Source organism: Mixophyes fleayi, chromosome 7 (assembly GCF_038048845.1).
Source record: "Mixophyes fleayi isolate aMixFle1 chromosome 7, aMixFle1.hap1, whole genome shotgun sequence".
In the NCBI taxonomy this organism is placed as follows: Eukaryota; Metazoa; Chordata; class Amphibia; order Anura; family Limnodynastidae; genus Mixophyes; species Mixophyes fleayi.
The window spans coordinates 24,333,672-24,352,332 of NC_134408.1; the positions used below are offsets into that span (position 1 = coordinate 24,333,672).

Here is an 18,661-nt window from a genome sequence, read left to right on the forward strand (position 1 = left end):
CTGTAGGGGAGGGGTTGGTCCCGCCGATTTCCCTTCTCGTCCCCTTGTTAATTGACAGCGCCGTAAAGCCCCGCTTCACCGGAAGTCATCCTGGCCGGGCCGGGACCGGAGCCAATCAGATAACGGCGATGAGAAAGTGAGGCGTGATCTCAAAGCACGATAATCCAATCAGCGTGGCAGGAGAGTGTGGCCGCCATGTTGGTGGAGGAAGATCGTGTCTCAGTTCCAAGAGCCGGCCAATGACAGTTGAGGAAAGCGGGCTCGCTGCGTAGCCTGTAAGTGTCACGTGTCTCGCGGCTGCGCCTCTGTCCGCCATGTTAGTAGAGGATGTTTTTCTCCACACCTGACAGACATCACTCACTGAATTATTGGAATAAGTATTATGAGCAGAATTACAATAGCAAATCAGTTGTAGTAAATATAATCACAGACATTTCATTTTCCTTTTATAATGGTATAACTCAGTTGTAGGTCACAACAGTTATTTGGGGAACTACAAGTCCCAGCATGCCCTTCTAGCTATCAACAGGTTGTCAACTGGCAAAGCATGCTGGGGCTTGTAGTTTCACAACATCTGGAGGGCCGCAGGTTGGACAGGCCTGCACTAGACAATGTGGTCCAGGTGGAAAACCCACTCAGAAGTCCAAAGACAACAATGTATGAGGGCATACTCAGTCTTCCAGCATTTGGAAATGATGTGCTGTCTCTACCACTGTGCGCCTGGACATACGTGCGGGTATTGTGATTAATTATCCTAATGTTTGGACAATATTCAGAGCAGATTTAGACATGCCAACATGACCCATTTCATGGGAGAGATTTGTTTGACTCTGGATTTCCCATTTAATTTATGCCTGACCTCCCCTGGCTCAGTAAACTAGATGATCTCAAACTTCACTTATACCCTAATCGTTAATTCATGCCAAAAGTAAACCGTAAATCCTGAACCATACAAATATCTTCCACATGTTGGCACTTTATGAGCAAATTTTAATATACCGTTCACTAAATGCCCATCTAAACAAGCACAAGGGGTAATGCAGATGAAGGTGAGAGATTTGGAATTAATGAATGTATAAGAAGTGTTTGTAAAGATAAGTAAATACAGGTAACACCAATAGGAATGTAAGAAGGTTGAGGGCAGATAATTTTGTACAAGGTGGAATGGATCACCGATCCCATTGCCTGCCATATACAATTGGGTTAGTGAGCAGGTGGGGATTAGCATGTCTGCAAGGAGCAGGGTTTAGTAGACTGAGTGGTACTTGCTTTAAGTGGATATGCAGACAGATAACTGGAGAGCACATAGATGAGTGAGAGTTATGCCTGTGTTAATGTAGCCTATGTGTATCTCTGAGTTAGTGCAGAGTTTGTGTCACTGGGACGGATTTTCCCAGGACTGTCCAGAATTTGGTCTGCTGGTGATGGGGATAGGGCTTTCCCAAAAACGGCATTGGTATGGACAGATCTGAGTGTGGTGTGGTTGTATCAGGGACTTGGCCTATATGGTTCCTAAATTTAATTCCAAAGTTGGCAAGTATGCTTTTGGAATGTGGTGAAATCTGCCATTACAAATATGAGATGTATTCTACACCAATAACGCCCAAATGAATGACAATGTAAAACTGCAGAGTTTAACTCAAGATATCAAAATCAGTGTCTGTGGCTGCACAAGTCATCCCTTTAATTCCTGACACATTAAGTCCAAGGTCACATAAACATTTTAGAACGGCAAAATATTTTGACCAGGAAACCGCAGAGTTCTAAAGTGAGTATATACTTTGATACACTTGTTTATTTATCCTTTGTAATCAGTTCTCTCACATGTATACTTTACATATAGGTTAATGTATTATAAATCATATTCTTCATGGTAGACCACTATAATTACAGTCATAAATAGAAGTTTATACTGTTGTTACTACTTCCAGAATGGGTCTGCGTGTGTCATTCCTTATCCCAGGTTGGCAATTAATTCACAAGTGTCTGTACACTGTCTGCAACATTTTACTTGTTCACCAACTATTAGACAAGTGCTAGATATCATGTCATTTTTCAGGGCCCTCACAAGTGGCCCTTGGTCTCACAAGATTACATTACTTTTGCAGAGAAGCATCAGACCAGAGAAGAAATATACAGTGGCCAAAGAGCCAATCCAGCAGGTGAACCTGTGGCTGACAAGCTGGTAAGAAGACCTGATACACACTTGTGTTAGTAACTGTGCAGTGACGTGACATATATGATAGGACTGCCAGTTGCCCAATACTGTATTAGATTATCCATTGTTGGGCTTTGTTTAGGATCTACTAGGACAGAATTGTTTTTTAGCATTAAAAATCATTAACTTAGAGTGCTAAATCACCTAAAGTACAGCACATGATAATGACTGCAAAAACAGTCCAATAGCGATCTTTCATTTTGACCAGATTATTATTGCACATATGCAAGTGCTTATCCTGCAGTGTGTTCTCCCTGTCTGCATATGGAAATTACCGTATAGCCAGAGCGGGTTTATACCCATATTCAAATTGAAACGTTTCTTGAGATCCTCTTGTACTTGAATAAGAGCATACGTGTGTGCAATTTCCATCTGATTTTAAAAAACGCAAATTGTGTTCACTTTGTGTTCCTTGATAAATCAGGCCCACATTGTTTCATGTTATACCTCATACAAAAAGGGATATGTGTCCTGGTGTTTGTGTGTAAGGAAAGGGGAACTATCTTTGTCTGGATATCTGTGTATGAGGAGGATGGGAGGTCTCTGTGTCCTGATGCCTCTTTATTTGGAGAAGGGAATATGTCTGTGAACTGTGTGTGTATAAGGAGAAGGTGAGAGATCTGTGTCCTGATGTCTGTGTATTAGCAGCAGGAGAGAGGTCTGTGTTCAGATGTCTCTGTATAAGGAAGAGGTGAGAGGTCTGTGTCCTGATGTCTGTGTTTAAGGAAGAGGTGAGAGATCTGTGTCCTGATGTCTGTGTATAAGGAGGAGGGGAGAGATCTGTGTCCTGATGTCTGTGTATAAGGAGGATGTGAGATGTCTGTGAATTAGGAAGAGGTGAGAGGTCTGTATATGTGTATAAGGAACAGTGGGAGAGACCTATGTATTAGAAGGAGGGGAGAGAACTGTGTCCTGATATCTGTGCATTAGACGTGTGTGAGGGAGGGTCTGTGTTCCAATGTTTGTGTATTAGAAGTGGGTTGGGGTCTCTGTCCTGATATCTGTGTATTAGAAGTGTATGTGTGGATGAGTTTTGGTGGTTTGGGGGGAGAGGTATCTTTGTCCTGATGTCTGTGAAGTGTTTCAGCTGCGCTCTGTTCTTTCAGATATCTGACATTCTTGTATTGTCCTGGGGGGGCTGTCATGTTACATCTTGTTCTTGCACCGCTCTAATTCTGTGGTCTGCAGTCACACAACAGCCCCCAGCAAGTGGTAGACAAATAAATAGCATGTATTTCAATATTTGTTTTTGTTATATGTCTCCATCAGTGCGTTTACATGTTTGTCACATTGGCGTATAAGGTTCACATTACTTTGTACATCCTCGTACATTTATATGTCTGTTAATTTCTAAGTGTGCCAGTGGCTGAAATTGTGCAAGCTGTGAAGTCTCTGCAGAATGAATCTGTCAGACCAATGTCAAACATTACATTCTATACTGAGCACCATTAACTTACTCCTGGCTTGGAATAACATGTGCAAAACAGGTGTCAATATTATCAGTTAGTGTGAGGATACCGGACTTATGTATAGCTGTTATGCACACTCAGCACTAGCTGGTCAGCCTGAAGGCCGCCTTATGCGATGGCTGAGGGTACCTGGTACCTCTGTGAGCACTTAGACAAACCAGAGAGAAATTATAAGGGCACTTTATCTGATATCAAAAATAGATATAACAAACACACAGGAATAATCATGGGGCAGCACGGTGCTCCGGTTTCCTACACACTCCAAAAACATACTAGTAGGTTAATTGGCTGCTATCAATTTGACCCTAGTCTCTCTCTGTCTGTGTGTGTGTTAGGGAATTTAGACTGTAAGCTCCAATGGGGCAGGGACTGATGTGAATGAGTTCTCTGTACAGCGCTGTGTAATTAGTTGCGCTATATAGATAACTGATGATGATGATGATTACTGGTAACAAAAGCCAGGGTTTCATCACATATAGAGCTTCCTTTTCCCTACCTTAAAGAGGCTATAATAAATGTTTCCCTTGGAGCATTGTCCTAATTACAGAGCGACAGTATTGAAGCCCAATGTCCTCCTGCTTTTGGCTAATCAACCTAACAAGATTAAAAACTTAAAATACTGGTGGGTGTTTGAGCATGGTACCCAATCAGGCAGAGAGGGGAGATGGTCATGAGTCAATCACTCAGGACTTGGTTTGACTGGGTCAGTGGGCAGAGGCTATATGAGCGTGTCCACCTAATTCCTTCCCTGGTTGTTCCAGGACCATATAGCGCTGTTCGTGCCAACTGGAGAGTTTACAATACAGAGTCATTACATATTAATATTTAGTAACACGGGCTGGTTCTAGTCATAGGGGCAATGAATATTTCAGATGAAGATTTGACCATAATATACTATAACCTTTGATTTCCCACATATCTGTTTCAACACAGTTTCCTTAACACTGGAAAATCTTCCATTGGAGATTTTTGACACAAACACCAAGATAGACTATCAGAGGAGTCCCCACCCTGGAATGTAGTTGTCAAGATGATACCTTCCTCTATTACAGAATAGATGCTAAGACACATGATAACAGGCCCATAGTATACAATGAGATTAACACCCCCCTCCTGCTGACAAAGGAATGCAATTTGTGAAGATGTCTCCATCCCTCGTTGCTGCCAAAGGAAGGCTCAATAACATGTGATTTGCTATGTACAGGCCCTCGTTCATACTGCTGCTACTCACAATACAGTTACTGAATTACAATATTATACCAGGCGCACTGTACTAATAATAGGAATAACTATATCTGTGAGCCCACCTGGCAACATTTAAGAACATGTAAAACATCAAATTTCAAAATACATGCAACACAATAGATTAATTTATGCAATTACTATATTACTGTGTTAGGGCTGCGGCTAAGTTTTTAGAACCGGACAAGTAGAGGTCTTCACCTTTAACAGCTGCCTTTCCCATAGAACAAGATGTGTTCGGAGCTACTCAGATGCCCCCAGAACTTAACTCTAGTTTAGTAGAATCTTATCAGTATAACTGCAGCGAAGCGGAATACTGGAGGCAGAAACCATGGACAAGCCTAGGTCGTGGGTCCATAGCAGGCAGGAAAGTCAGTATCTAAGCCGAAAGTCGGGGTAGGTAGCAAACACAGAAAATCCTGGAAACAGGCAAATGGTCAAAAGGGCACAGGCAAACGAGCAGGGGGTCAAAACAGGTAAATAAATCTAGGACAGCAAGATATCCAAAGGAGCAGGTCAGCAAACTGTGAGGCACACAAACGCCATAACCGGCAGGGAGGCTAAGCCCTCCCTGTCTTAAATACAAAAGCTGTCCATTGAGGAAACAGGCACTCAGCCTGTGAATAATCAGCCCAAGGGGTTGATTAATGAATTAAATCCTAGCAAATGTGCACGTGCCCAGCTGGCACTCTTGCCGGAACGCAGCGCTAATTCGAATGGAAGAGCGTCCCGACCATTGCCTAGGAGACGGTTGGGACGGCAATGCATTAAGTGATGTCCTGGTCGTCATGACGATGGCCGGGACGGGAGCTGTGAGTATGATGTGAGCCACGGCGGCTTGGGGCGCCGCTACAGCTCGTGACATACTCAGGGCACATTTACTGACTGGCAAGGCAGCTGTATAGAGGAAGCACGACCGGGTAAGAGAGGGTAGTGTAGTATGTGTATTGCAATAAAGGGGGATTCCAACGCTACCATGCCTTCAGCCAGGACCCTCGGGGAAGTGCCAAGTATACCGAATCAAGCGATAAACTGCAAGCAGAAATCCGGAATCCACAGTGCGTATAAGCAAGCGGCTCTCCTTCACATGTGTAAATAACAAAAACAGAATGTTTCATACTCAAAATTAACATAAACCAGAGGAAAATGGAAATGGCAGGTAGAAGAATACAGATTCCTACACAATACAGCACACAGTTGAAAACATACAGATGTTCTACGCATTTTGCTCCAATTCAGAAACAAGAAAATATACAGTTGGCTTTTGGACTTTGCCTCGATACAGGCAATTTGTTAGAAGTTATGCTGCCCCTCTGTCACATATCATATGTAAATACATTCTACTTAAAGAGACCATGTCAACAAAAACATCAATAATATATCAAACTACAAATTATCTACCCACAGGGTTAAAAAAATGTTACTTAGTACAGATGATAATAAACGTGGATGTAATTCGGAAGTATACAAATTGTCTAACATCATTATATTGTTACATGATAGATAATATGTCTGCTAAATAAAACAAATCAAATTAACAACGGGTGAGATACAGCTGAAATGTACTTCTGTCAATCCCAATGCCTCACATATACCAAATTGTTTAATGTGAGTACCACATCATGGTTGTCCAAAATACTAAAAAATATCCATAAATGTATTCATATAAATTTTATTTGATGTTTATCAATTCATGTTGAGTTAAAAATATGTGTAATTGGTGCTGGCCAGTACCAGCGCCTGTTCCTAGTCCACACCAGCCGCACGATCATCATGGATGCTTTTGAGCAGCCGGCTGCAGGGGCTGAACTCCTTTTGGAGCTTTTCATTGGCTGCCTGCACCTACATTAGTTCAGGCAGCTGTTCATTTGCTGCCTGTCATGGGTGCAGTGTACATGAATAGAGCATTTCCTTTTCTGTGTTTCTTATATCCCCAGCACTGTTTTTGGACTGTTTTGCTCTCTAACTGCCCTGACCTGATCACTGCCTGATTTTTTGGGATTTGATACTACAGCTTGCCCCCTGCCCTGATCTCTGTGTGGACCTTGACTATTCTATTGTGTACTAACTGCCCTGACCTCTACCAGGACCTGGTTGTGTTATGTGCTGTCTACCCTGACCTCTGCCTGGACTTAGACATTTGTTGCTAGATCCCTGCCGTGATCTCTGCCAGGATTTAGACATTTTTTGCTAGCTCCCTGCCCTGATCTCTGCCTGGATTTAGACATTTATTGCTAGCTCCATACCCTGACCTCTGCCTGGACAGACATTTATTGCTAGCTCCCTGCTCTTCTGACCTCTGCCTGGACAGACATTTATTGCTAGCTCCCTGCTCTGACCTCTGCCTGGACTTAAACTTTTCTTGTTAGTTGCCTGTTCTGACTTCCACTTGGACTTAGACTGTTTCTGCTAGCTACTTGCCCTGACCTCTGTCTGAACCTTTGGACCTTGCTTTGCTTTTGTCTGGCAAAAGCTGGTTTTAAAATATAGCAGTTTTATGAACAAACATAAACAATATCTGATTTATATTATACATGGTAACAGAGTTCATGCAGTTTGCTGAATAATATCACAGGGTATCTTTGTTATGGCCACAGAATACCGGAAACTAGAAGTGAGGGTTTACTGGTGCGCTTGCTGCTGTCTCAAATGGCCAAACAGGATTTAGATAAGTCCTATCTCAATGGCTCATACCACAGTGTGTGTACAATGGTTTAAATACCTTGATACAAATCTTTTATTGGCTGCCAGATGCAGGACTGCTTTAATGCATTTCGTTTTGTAAATCTATGAATGTTTATCAAACATCATAAACATTGGTAAAAACATCTATCTACATAAATATATTCAACAATAACCACACAAATTGCTGCGCTCATACCAGTTATTTATGGTAGTAGCGCAGTAATTTGTGTGGTTATCATTGTCTATTGTTATATCCATGGAGGGATACCTTGGTAAATTAGATGTAGTTTTACCAGTCTAGGTTATTCTGTTTTCTTGAGCGCAGTGGTCTTATTTCTGTATTTACATAAATATATTCATCTAATAAAAATATAATATTAAATATTAGGCAGTCTGGATTTGCCATTAAACGGCTTCAATAAAATTTACTAAAAGTATGTTAAAATGACAATCTTACATACATACAAAAAAGCATTAATACCACTGTCCGTTTAGAAATGTGTTTATAAAAAATAAACAGTTTCTAAATAATAACATTCTAAAATATTTGTCCAGCTCTGCAGAGTTTTGTAGCGTATTATAAGTAACTGATGATGTATTTAATTGGTATATTTCATGAGATATAATAGGCCAGTTAATCTGTTTATCTTACTGTCTAGACCAGTCATAGTCAACCTGATCCACTTGAAGAGCCGCATGGGCGGCACTCTGAACTTCCAAAGGGCCGCACATTACTCTTAATCTCAGTAACAAGTTAAAACAATATATTTAATCAAAGAAAAAGACACCTATTAGTAGTAACATACCAAAAGGCATTTTAAACAAGTGTTACAAGCTTTAATAAACAAATCTGACAATACAGCAGGAAGGAGCTGGGGGCTGCAGATGAAGACTCAGAGGGACGCATAGGACCCTATTGCTCATCGCTGGTCTAGAACCTACCTGTCTATTGGGGCTGGCCTGTTCAAGACATACTGAAATTTATTCTTTATATGTTAGGAAAATACTTGTACTATTTTGTATGCGCAGAACAATCCAGGATTATTTTTATTATTATTATTATTATTATTAAATGGGAATAAGGTTTGACATTTCATTAAACCCATAGGGAAATCTGCTGTTTGTTTCATAAATCGGTTATTCTTAGTTTTAGCTAAATTAATTTTCAGCAAAGGATTAGAAAATACCAAATTAAATTTAAAACTCTCATATGATTATTCTAAAATACAAATCACCTTTATACATTTTGATATTAATGTTGTTGATAACACCCTTCCTACCAGAACACATTTTAAAAACACAAATATAAATTCTTAAAAATGAAAATACCTAAGCCCCTCAAGTAGATGAGAAAAGGGATAGCTAGAAAAAGTAATTTATAATGCCATTAAATTTAAGCAGATCATTTCTTCTCAATAGTAAAAATAAAGGTAGTTAAAAAAAACCACAAATATCTTTTTATAACACAACTGCAAAATAATACATGTGCAAATAAATTGGAACATTCTCCGTATGTGTTACGATGCCAACTCTAAGACCAGCTGAACTTGCTTGCAGAGGTCTTCACCTATAGCAGCCACCATACTTATAGTTGTGTGCCCCTTCAGCTCTAGGTAGTGCAGGCTTAGGTTGACAAGTACCGTAGACGTTAGGACATGACACGGGGAGGCCCAAGGAGATCAAGCATCAGTATTCAGGAAAAGTCCTGAAAATATGGTATCCAATAGAAGTCGAAACTTAAATCAAAATCATGGCAAGCTAAGTTCCAGAAAATTCCAAAATACAGTCCAAAGGTCAGAGCAGACAGCGTTTGAGCAAGGTCTAAATGCAATCCAAAAGTCGGTGCAGGCAGAGTACGAGCAAAAACCAAAAATCCAGCAGAGATCAAGATCCAAACAATCCATACAGAGAAATATAGGGACACACTAGCAGAGATAAATTACAACCAGCGCAGGAAGCAGGAAGCGGAAGCTTTTTAAAGAACAGGTATCCAATAGCAGCAGCCTAAAGGAATGATTGACATATGTGTTCTAAGAGCAGTGATTGAACACATTAAACAGTTGATTTCAATATGGCTGCGTCCAGTGATAAAACTAAATGATCACCAACAAAACCGTCTGAAGACACATTTCTGATGTGATTGTAACACATCGAGGCAGCACGGATTGATGGTGAGGCTCCGGATCTCTGCTGGATCTATACTATAGTATGTTTTACTTAAATCTGTTCCTCCAGATTGATTGAAAATTGTCTATTCCAAATTTAAAAAAAATAATACTATGCACTAGATTACCTCCAACTAAGGTAAAAACGAATCGTAATGTAGGTTGTTTTTAAGTCTCGTCATGACCTTTATAAATAGCTTCACTTAACAGCCCTCAGAAAGAGGTAATTTTTTCTCTTCCATGAGAACATATGAGGCGGATTTAGTATTCCTTCAAAAAAAAAAACAACAAATTTCTCATTTCTCTTGTCTTATCTTTTAACTTTCTGTGTATCTGAGGACAAGCAAAAGAAGCAGGAGTTGGCATTATTACTAACTTGCATATATGGAAGTTGCTCATTCAATATTACTAAAGATAAATATTCTAATTGACTATCTAAATAACCTTCTCTATACTTTTAGTGAACATGTAAGCATCCAGTCAGGACCAACATAGATTCTTCTCTAAATTGGGAGCCAAACTATCTTTTGTTAGAAAGGGTGAGGTCATTGTGGCAGGTGACATCAATGCAGATCTTAACACCAACCTTGATAGATGTTCCCCTCTAGCCAGTTCACCTGATAACATAGAACTCCTGAGAACTAAGGCATTGCAAGATTTCCTTAATCTTCACCTCTTACATGACTCCTGGACAGTGATGGAGCTGCTAACAAGGGAATATACATACCACTTCACTGTCCATGATACATACTCTAGAATCTATATGATATTGCCCCCAAAGCCATCCATGCACTATTTAACAAATATTAGAGTAATTTATACAACCTGTGTCAACATTCAAGACTGCAGTTAGCTTTAACAGAACTGCTAGGTAACAACTTTCTTTCCAAGGCCAACCTCCCTAAACTCTCCCATCAAACTGCAGAATACATTAGAAGAGAAATCTCCATAAAAGCGTTAACGGTGAAAAACCAGGCAATTCACCAGATCCTGATGGCTTTTTGGTGGTATATTACAAACAACTGGGTGCAATCTTGACACACCATCTCCAGCTCATGTACAAAGCTTTACTTCAGGGAACGCTCTTCTTGAACTCAACGCTCAAAGCTTGAATAAATGTAATCCATTAGGAGGGGAAAATATCCACAATTGTGTGAGCTTCAGGTCTCTCACTTTTGAATAATGACAAAGTTGTATGCAATTTTGGCCAATAGACTGAACCAGGTACTGCCTACACTGGTGCAACATGATCAGGGGGGGTTAATTACAGGGCACAAAGCTACAGTCAACATTGTTCTTGTCCGAATTATAAACACCAGGAAAACCCATTCTGCAATCCATTCAATGTTGAAAAAGTGTTCAACAGAACTTACTGGCAATTATCCAAACTTTATAGGCATACAAACCCTATGCTCTCCATTAGCCGACTGTTAGGACAATATCTGTTGAGATGATGAGACACCTTGAACCGTTTCACCTATAGCTTCCCCCTTTGTCATTGAGCATGATATGCTTGTGAATACGTAGTTGTAGGGGCTTATTATCTCAGGTTGATCACAACAAGAGGTGAGCGCAAAATCCAATAACAATCCAAGGGCAGGCAGTGTATTAAAGCAGAGCCCCGCAAACAATCCAAGGTCAGGGGCAGAAGAAAAATGCAAGGTCCAATGCACAGTGGAAAAAGTGATGCACACAGTAGACACAGGGTCAGCACACTGGGTCAGAACAAACTATAACCAGCACAAGTATACAGGAGAGGAAGCCTAATAAAGCATAGAGAACCAATGGCAAGCTTCCTGATCACATGACCCACCTAAGGAATATGCCTCTTAATCTATGCTTGTTGTTAAGAAACCCAGAGAGGAGCATAACATCCGCTTTGGGGAGCTGACTGCAGTTGCTTAGCAACCAGTACTACAGCTGGAGGAATGGTGGCGTCTGACTGAAAGACTCGGTCCAGAGTTGCTATGCAATGGCCACAGCATGGCGGCGCTGGCTGCTGATCTTAAACTAAGGATGTGATCAGCGGTACCCCGTCTGAAGTGGTTTCTATCAGAACCAGAAAAGGATGCCTGTTGTCTCCTTTTGATCCTTGCCCTGGTGGTACAACTCCTAGCAGCAATTATTATATCCTCAATGGATATTCATGGGGTGGAGGAGGGTCATACTAACTTCAAGATATAATTATTTGCATATGATATTATATAGTCATGTTCAAAATCTTTGCCATGACAATGAACTTATCCCTAAAACAAAATTTCCACTGCATTTCAGCCCTGCCACAAAAGGACCAGCTGACATCAGGTCAGTGATTCTCTCGTTAACACAGGTGAGAAAGGACAAGGCTGGAGTCCACTCTGTCATGCTGATTGAGTTACAGGCTAATGAATAACAGGCTGGAAGCTTTTAAAGGAGGGTGGTGCTTGAATTCATTCTTCTTCCTCTGTTAACAATGGTTAATCTGCAAGGAAACACGTGCAGTCATCAATGCTTTGCACAAAAAGGGCCTCACAGGCAATGATATTGCTGCTAGTAAGATTGCACCTAAATCAACTATTTATTGGATCATCAAGAACTTTAAGGAGAAGAGGTTTAATAGTTGTGAAGAAGGCTTCAGGGCGCCCCAAGAACGTCCAGCAAGTGCCAGGACCGTCTCCTAAAGTTGATGCAGCTGCGGGATCAGGGCACCACCAGTGCAGAGCTTGCTCAGAAATGGCAGCAGGCAGGTGTGAGTGCATCTGCACGCACAGTGAGGCGATGGCCTGGTGTCAAGACGTCCAGCAAATTAAGCCACTTCTCTCCAGGAAAACATCAGATACAGACTGATATTCTGCATAAGGTATAGGGATTCGACTGCTGAGGACTGGGGTTAAGTCATTTTATCTGATGAATCCCCTTTCAGATTGTCTGGGACATCTGGAAAAACGTTTGTTCGGAGAAGGAAAGATGAGCTCAACCATCAGTCCTGTGTCATGTCAACAGTAAAGCATCCTGAGACCATTCATGTGTCGGGTTGCTTCTCAGCCAAGGGAGTGGGCTCACTCAATTTTGCCTAGGAACACAATCGTGAATAAAGAATGGTACTAAAACATGCTCCAAGAGCAACTTCTCCCACCCATCCAAGAACAGTTTGGTGATGAACATTGCCTTTTCCAGCATGATGGAGCACCTTGCCATAAGGCAAAAGTGATAACTAAGTGGCTCGGGAATGAAAACATCGAAATTTTGGGTCCATGGCCAGGAAACTCCCCAGACCTTAATCCCATTGAGAACTTGTGGTCAATTCTCAAGAGGCAGGTGGGCAAACAAAAACCCACAAATTCTGACAAACTACAAGCATTGGTTAGGCAAGAATGGGCAGCCATCAGTCAGTATGTGGCCTAGAAGTTGATTGACAGCATGCCAGGGCGAATTGCAGAAGTCTTCAAAAGGAAGGGTCAACACTGCAAATAATGACTGTTTGCATAAACTTAATGTAATTGTCAATAAAAGCCTTTGCAGGCTCAGGCAAGTCAGGGGTGATAAGCTGGAAGATCCACTATATACCAGGGAGTAAGCAAGCGCAAGGTCAAACAAAGTCAGGATCTGGGTCACAAGATGAGGTGATAAACATAGAAACAAAGCAGGAATCAAATACCAGGGCGAAGTCAGGATCCAAACAGGAGTTTCACAGAGAGACCAGCAGCAGTCAACACAAAAATAAATGAACTGGCACTGGCCTGTTGGAAAAGGCAGTCTTAAGAAGGCCAGAAACAGGTGATCACGATCTTGATCTGATGATGTGGGCTTAACCTCTTGCAAGCAGGGAGAAACTGTCCAGGTTTAAGAGCAGCACCTCTGGTAGCACAGAGGTACTACACGCCAAATTCAGACATAAGAGTCCTATACCAAGAGAATTTCCCACCACTACTTAAGGCTGATCTACCCTCGAAATTCCTATACCACTTCCAGACTCTCCCAATCTGAGTCTCACATTTTATAGTCACAAGAGTCCTTCACTGTGTTTGTGTGGAATGGAAGACTTCAGAATATATGTCAGTTACTGCTTAAAAAAAGTACAAAAGGACGAGGCTTTCAGGATACCAAATTGTATCTTCTCACCTAGTGCAATTGGCTGCCCCGGATAATTTGACCTCTTGGTTAGACATCAAATCTAGGTTTCTTAACTTGACCTTCCTGTCATCCATCTTTGCTCTTCCTAGACAGCACAGACACCACAGTTAAACCTCCGACGACACTTAAATTCTCCACAAAAATATGGGATGCATGCTCAACTAGATTTAGCCTCTCTTCCGCCGCCTTATTACTTTCTTTGGAATACCCCAATTTTTTTCTACCAGTACTGACCCTTAAGCTCTTCCAATCCTGAACCCAAGCTGGTATCTGTTTTGGGATGGACCTCTTTGAAATGGGTCCATCTCAGTCCATCTAACATAATTTCCCCTCACTACATCCAAAGCTCTAAGTTTATTTTCAGATTAGACAATATCTATCTTTACTTCTCTCTTCTGAGCTTCTCCATGAATTACCGCCTTCAACTTTTTTTTGCTCACCTACGCCTAACTATATGAACTCCTCGCTATATAATATAATGTTTGATTTATCTCTGGGATCACATGATCACATGATAACATGAACGGGAATAGACTACTACAAAAAACTTGTTACTAGACGCTAAAATATAAATAAAAAACAACTATTGGTCCAATTTAATTAACCTCACCGCTGCCTTCAGTGTACGTGAATTGCCAACACCAACATAAATGTTAAAAAGAGACTTAAATAAATGTAAAAGAGTCAGTTATTAAGATTCAGCGGAACTTGAAAAACCATAGATATTATTAATTGTATATTCTAATATATTCAGCCCACTGCTGCTTTAATGTGGAATTTTATAGAATCTTAGGAGGCATGTTAGTGTTCTATAACGTTCCAATGGTTAGTTAGCTGAATGTGTTTGTTTTGTGTTGACTTAAATGAAAGTAATGTGCACTACTAGGACAGGTAAGAGGAAGCTGGAGCTTTAAGAGCATACCCTTACCTCTTTAATCTTCAAGATGTTGAGGATTTAACCCAAAACATTATTTAAAGATCGGAAATGATGGAACTCTTGAATAACCTGTATGTCTTCTGTACCAGCCTCGTGCAATGAAAATAAAATCATACATATATATATACATATATATATATATATATATATATATATATATATATATATATGTATGTGTGTGTGTGTGTGTGTGTGTGTGTGTGTGTGTGTGTGTGTGTGTATAGATATATATCTACTATATAAATGTCTAGTGGCGTATGTGGAAAAAAAACAACAAGCTGCAGCGCCACCTGCTGGGCAGAGTTATACACTGACCTATATATTTCTTGAAGGAGAAGTGACAGTTGGGAGTGGTTGGTGGTTGCCGGGGGTGACAGTGGGGAGTTTTTAACACCTTAAGTAGCTTGATGAAGGATGTGGTGATGAAGATGGAGAAAAATGATGAGGTGGTGACATGTGGACAAAACCACGTTAAAAAAGGGCGCTTGCGTCGGGAAGTAACGCTCTTCCCCTGAGGAGGCCTGGGCTAGGCCCAAATGCATGACAAGAACCTTTTTAACACCTTAAGTAGCTTGATTTGACTAGAATGCATGAGTATCATGCACGGGTTAACTTGTGTGTGTGTGTGTGTGTGTATGTGTATGTGTATGTGTATGTGTATATATATATATATATATATATATATATATATAATTCCTAAGAAATAAATAGAAGATAGACCATTGACACATATACTCACACATTCTGATGAGATGCCTAAATATGATCCATCACATCTAAAATGTGTGAGTACAGAATCAATATAGTCTGACCTACAAAGAGAGGTTTGTAAACTAATTTTGTAAAAAAGAGAGGAATACTGTAGTTATAAAACTAACAGATTTACACATGAGCTTTTTGAAAAGTTTAACTGTATTCCTTTCCTTAAATTGTAATAATCATTGTTTCTACTGTTCATACAGATAGTATAAGGTTTTACCTATATATAATAAAACACAAAATATACAATAACTTATAATCCATTGTGCCTTGAAGAACAGACCAGCTCCTTAGGGAGATAGATAGAGTATCTGGCTTATTATATCTGATTAAAAATATAAATTTAATATATAGGGCCTGATTCGTTAAAGGAACGTAAATGCCGACAAGTCGTATTTTGCTCAGCGCATTCTCAGAACCGGACCATGCGCCATTGAACACAAGAACATGCAATTCATCTTCGAGCTCAAAGGACCCCTACGACAGGTTGTGTTCTCAGGGGCGGAGCAGGGAAGGGATGGATGTATGGACATAGTCTATTTACAATAAAGGCCTGCCAAGCTCGAACGCACGCAGGAGCGTCCTTGTCACCCTTTGGGCATATCAAAGGTACGTGTGGCGAGTGTTAGTAATGACGGCTGTGTATGGATACTAGAGCATGAGTTTGCAGTCAGGAGCAAATGTAAAAAGGCATTTTATGTACAGTAGACATTAATAACATAAATGTATTTTATGGGGGGGATTAATGGAAAAAACTTTTTTCTTTTATGTTTTGTATATTATGAAAGGTCACATTGATTGAATATATATATATTTTTTTCTGTGTGTTCTGCTGGTACTTTATATTCCACATATGTATTGTACATGTACATCATTGTATTGTCAGTAGGAGCAGAGCGCACCTAGACCCGTATTCAACAAAAGACGTTTCTTCAGATGCGCTCCTTGTTGAATCCAGACGTGCATATTACTGAATTAAGTACATTTTAAAAACAAAACGCACAATACGTTAGTTTTGCATACTTTAATTAATCGCGCCCATAGTCTTATTCTGTTAAACTTTATTATTTATAACCTGTTTATTTTTTACCAATACATTTAAGAGACAGCGAGCGGTATTAATGTGGTATGTCGCTAGTTCCTGACGTTCCTCGTGAATTGATAGGCTGCAATCTATTGGTTCCGCCTACAGAATGGCTGTGTGTAGGTAACATAGCAATGTCATATATTTACTATAAACTTCTGGTATTACTGGGGCATTTGCCTCAAGCATCAGTGATATCATTAGCTCCTACTGAAATAATAGGTTGAACATTGGTTCAGCTCGCAAAAATGTTTCCTTGACTTTGTGAAGGCAACCAGCACACTATAAACTAGATGAACAGTCAGTGTTCCCTACAAGTCTCCTAGTGTGATAAATAATATGTCCTACTTTCTAATTTAGTGTCTTTACATTCTGTCAGTGGTTTTACCGAGATCTTCACAATTAAACTCCCACCATTGGGGTTGGTGAAAACAGGAGAGTGTTCCTTTCCTAGAAATAGCAGCAGGGGATTCTGAGAAAAGACAGTGAACAATTTGAAACACTGGACACAGCCAGAACACTCAGGCCCGGCGCTCCCATTAGGCAAGGTTAGGCACTTGCCTAGGGCGCCGGGCTCTGGAGGGCGCCTGGAGGGCACAGAACTGGAAATTAATTTTAAAACTGTGCGGCGACCGCTGACCATACCTGTCACGGCCGCCGCACAGCATGCAGATGCACGGGGGAGGGGGGAGAGGATACTGCTCACCACCGCCGCCTCTCTGCTCCGTCTCCTCCCCTCCACTCACTAGTGTCAGTGAGTGGAGGGGAGGAGACAGAGCAGAGAGGCGGCGGTGGTGAGACAAGGTAAGAAAAGACGGAGGGAGGAGGGCGCCGATTTTTGCGGGGGGGGGGGGAGAGGGCGCCGATTTTGCCTAGGGCGCCATGGACCCTAGCACCAGCCCTGAGAACACTAGTTATTAAGGAGATATGGTATTTGTTTTCTACAAAAGTTTAGAGATCAAGCTTTTATAGGGGTGATTTAGGAGTAACTTTAGAAAATATTTTACTGAAAGAGTGGTAGATGCTTCGAATTTAATCTAAGCACATGTAGCGGGACAATAATAAAGAAATTTATAAATACTGGTGTTCTGTGACTAAACCATTAAAGCGTTTACCCACCTTTTCCCAATCCATCTTACTTATGACCTGAAGTCCCCATGTAGCAAATAAGTAATTTCACTGGTCCCTAATAATAGGCAGCATACTCAGTGATGTCACTGGTTCCTAGTGAATGTATAGGTTGCATTCTCAGTGTTGTCATTGGTCCCCAGTCAAAGGATAGGTTGCATTCTCTTTCAGTGATATCATCGTTCCTATGGAATGGATAGGCTGCATTCTTAGTGATGTCACTGGTTCCCAGTGAATGGATAGACTGCATGCTCAGAGATGTCACTAGTTGATAGTGAGTTCACAGGATGCATTCACAGTGATTCCACTGGTTCCAAGTGAATGAATATGATGCACTTTGAACATAGTAGCTTAGTGGTTAACACTTCTGCTTTACAGCTCTGGGGTCGTGAGTTAGTTTCTCTGCCTTATGTGTACAGTTTGTATGTTCTCCCCGTGTTTGCGTGGGTTTCCTCCCAAACTCTACAAAACATACTAGTAGGTTAATTGGCTGCTATTAAATTTAACTTAGTGTCTCTTGGTCTGTGTGTGTATGTTAGGAAATTTAGACTGTAAACTCCAATGGGTCAGGGACTGATGTGAGTGAGCTCTCTGTACAGCGCTGCGGAATTAGTGGTGCTATATACTTTGATGATGGTTCTTAGATAATTGACAGGCTGCATTCTCAGAGATGTCACAAGTTCCAAGTGAATTGCTAAACTGCAGTCAGTGGTGTCATTGATTCCTAGTCAACAGATTGCATTCTCAGAAATGTTACCGGTTCTTATACAATGGATAGGCTACATTCTCTTTGATGTCATTATACCCTAATGAATGAGTAGGCTGCATTCTCAGTGATGGCACTGGTTCCTAGTGAATGGA

At 40.8% G+C, this 18,661-nt stretch overlaps 1 protein-coding gene across 1 annotated transcript in view; it reads left to right on the top strand.

Annotated features, from left to right (window-relative positions):
* Window positions 1-174: 174 nt before the first annotated feature.
* SBK1 (SH3 domain binding kinase 1) overlaps window positions 175-18,661 on the top strand; it is a 69,972-nt gene continuing 51,485 nt past the window's right edge. Inside the window, exons 1-2 of the mRNA XM_075179398.1 lie at window positions 175-275; window positions 2,109-2,185. The gene's annotated coding sequence lies outside the window, so the exon portion shown is untranslated. The remainder of the gene's footprint in view (window positions 276-2,108; window positions 2,186-18,661) is intronic.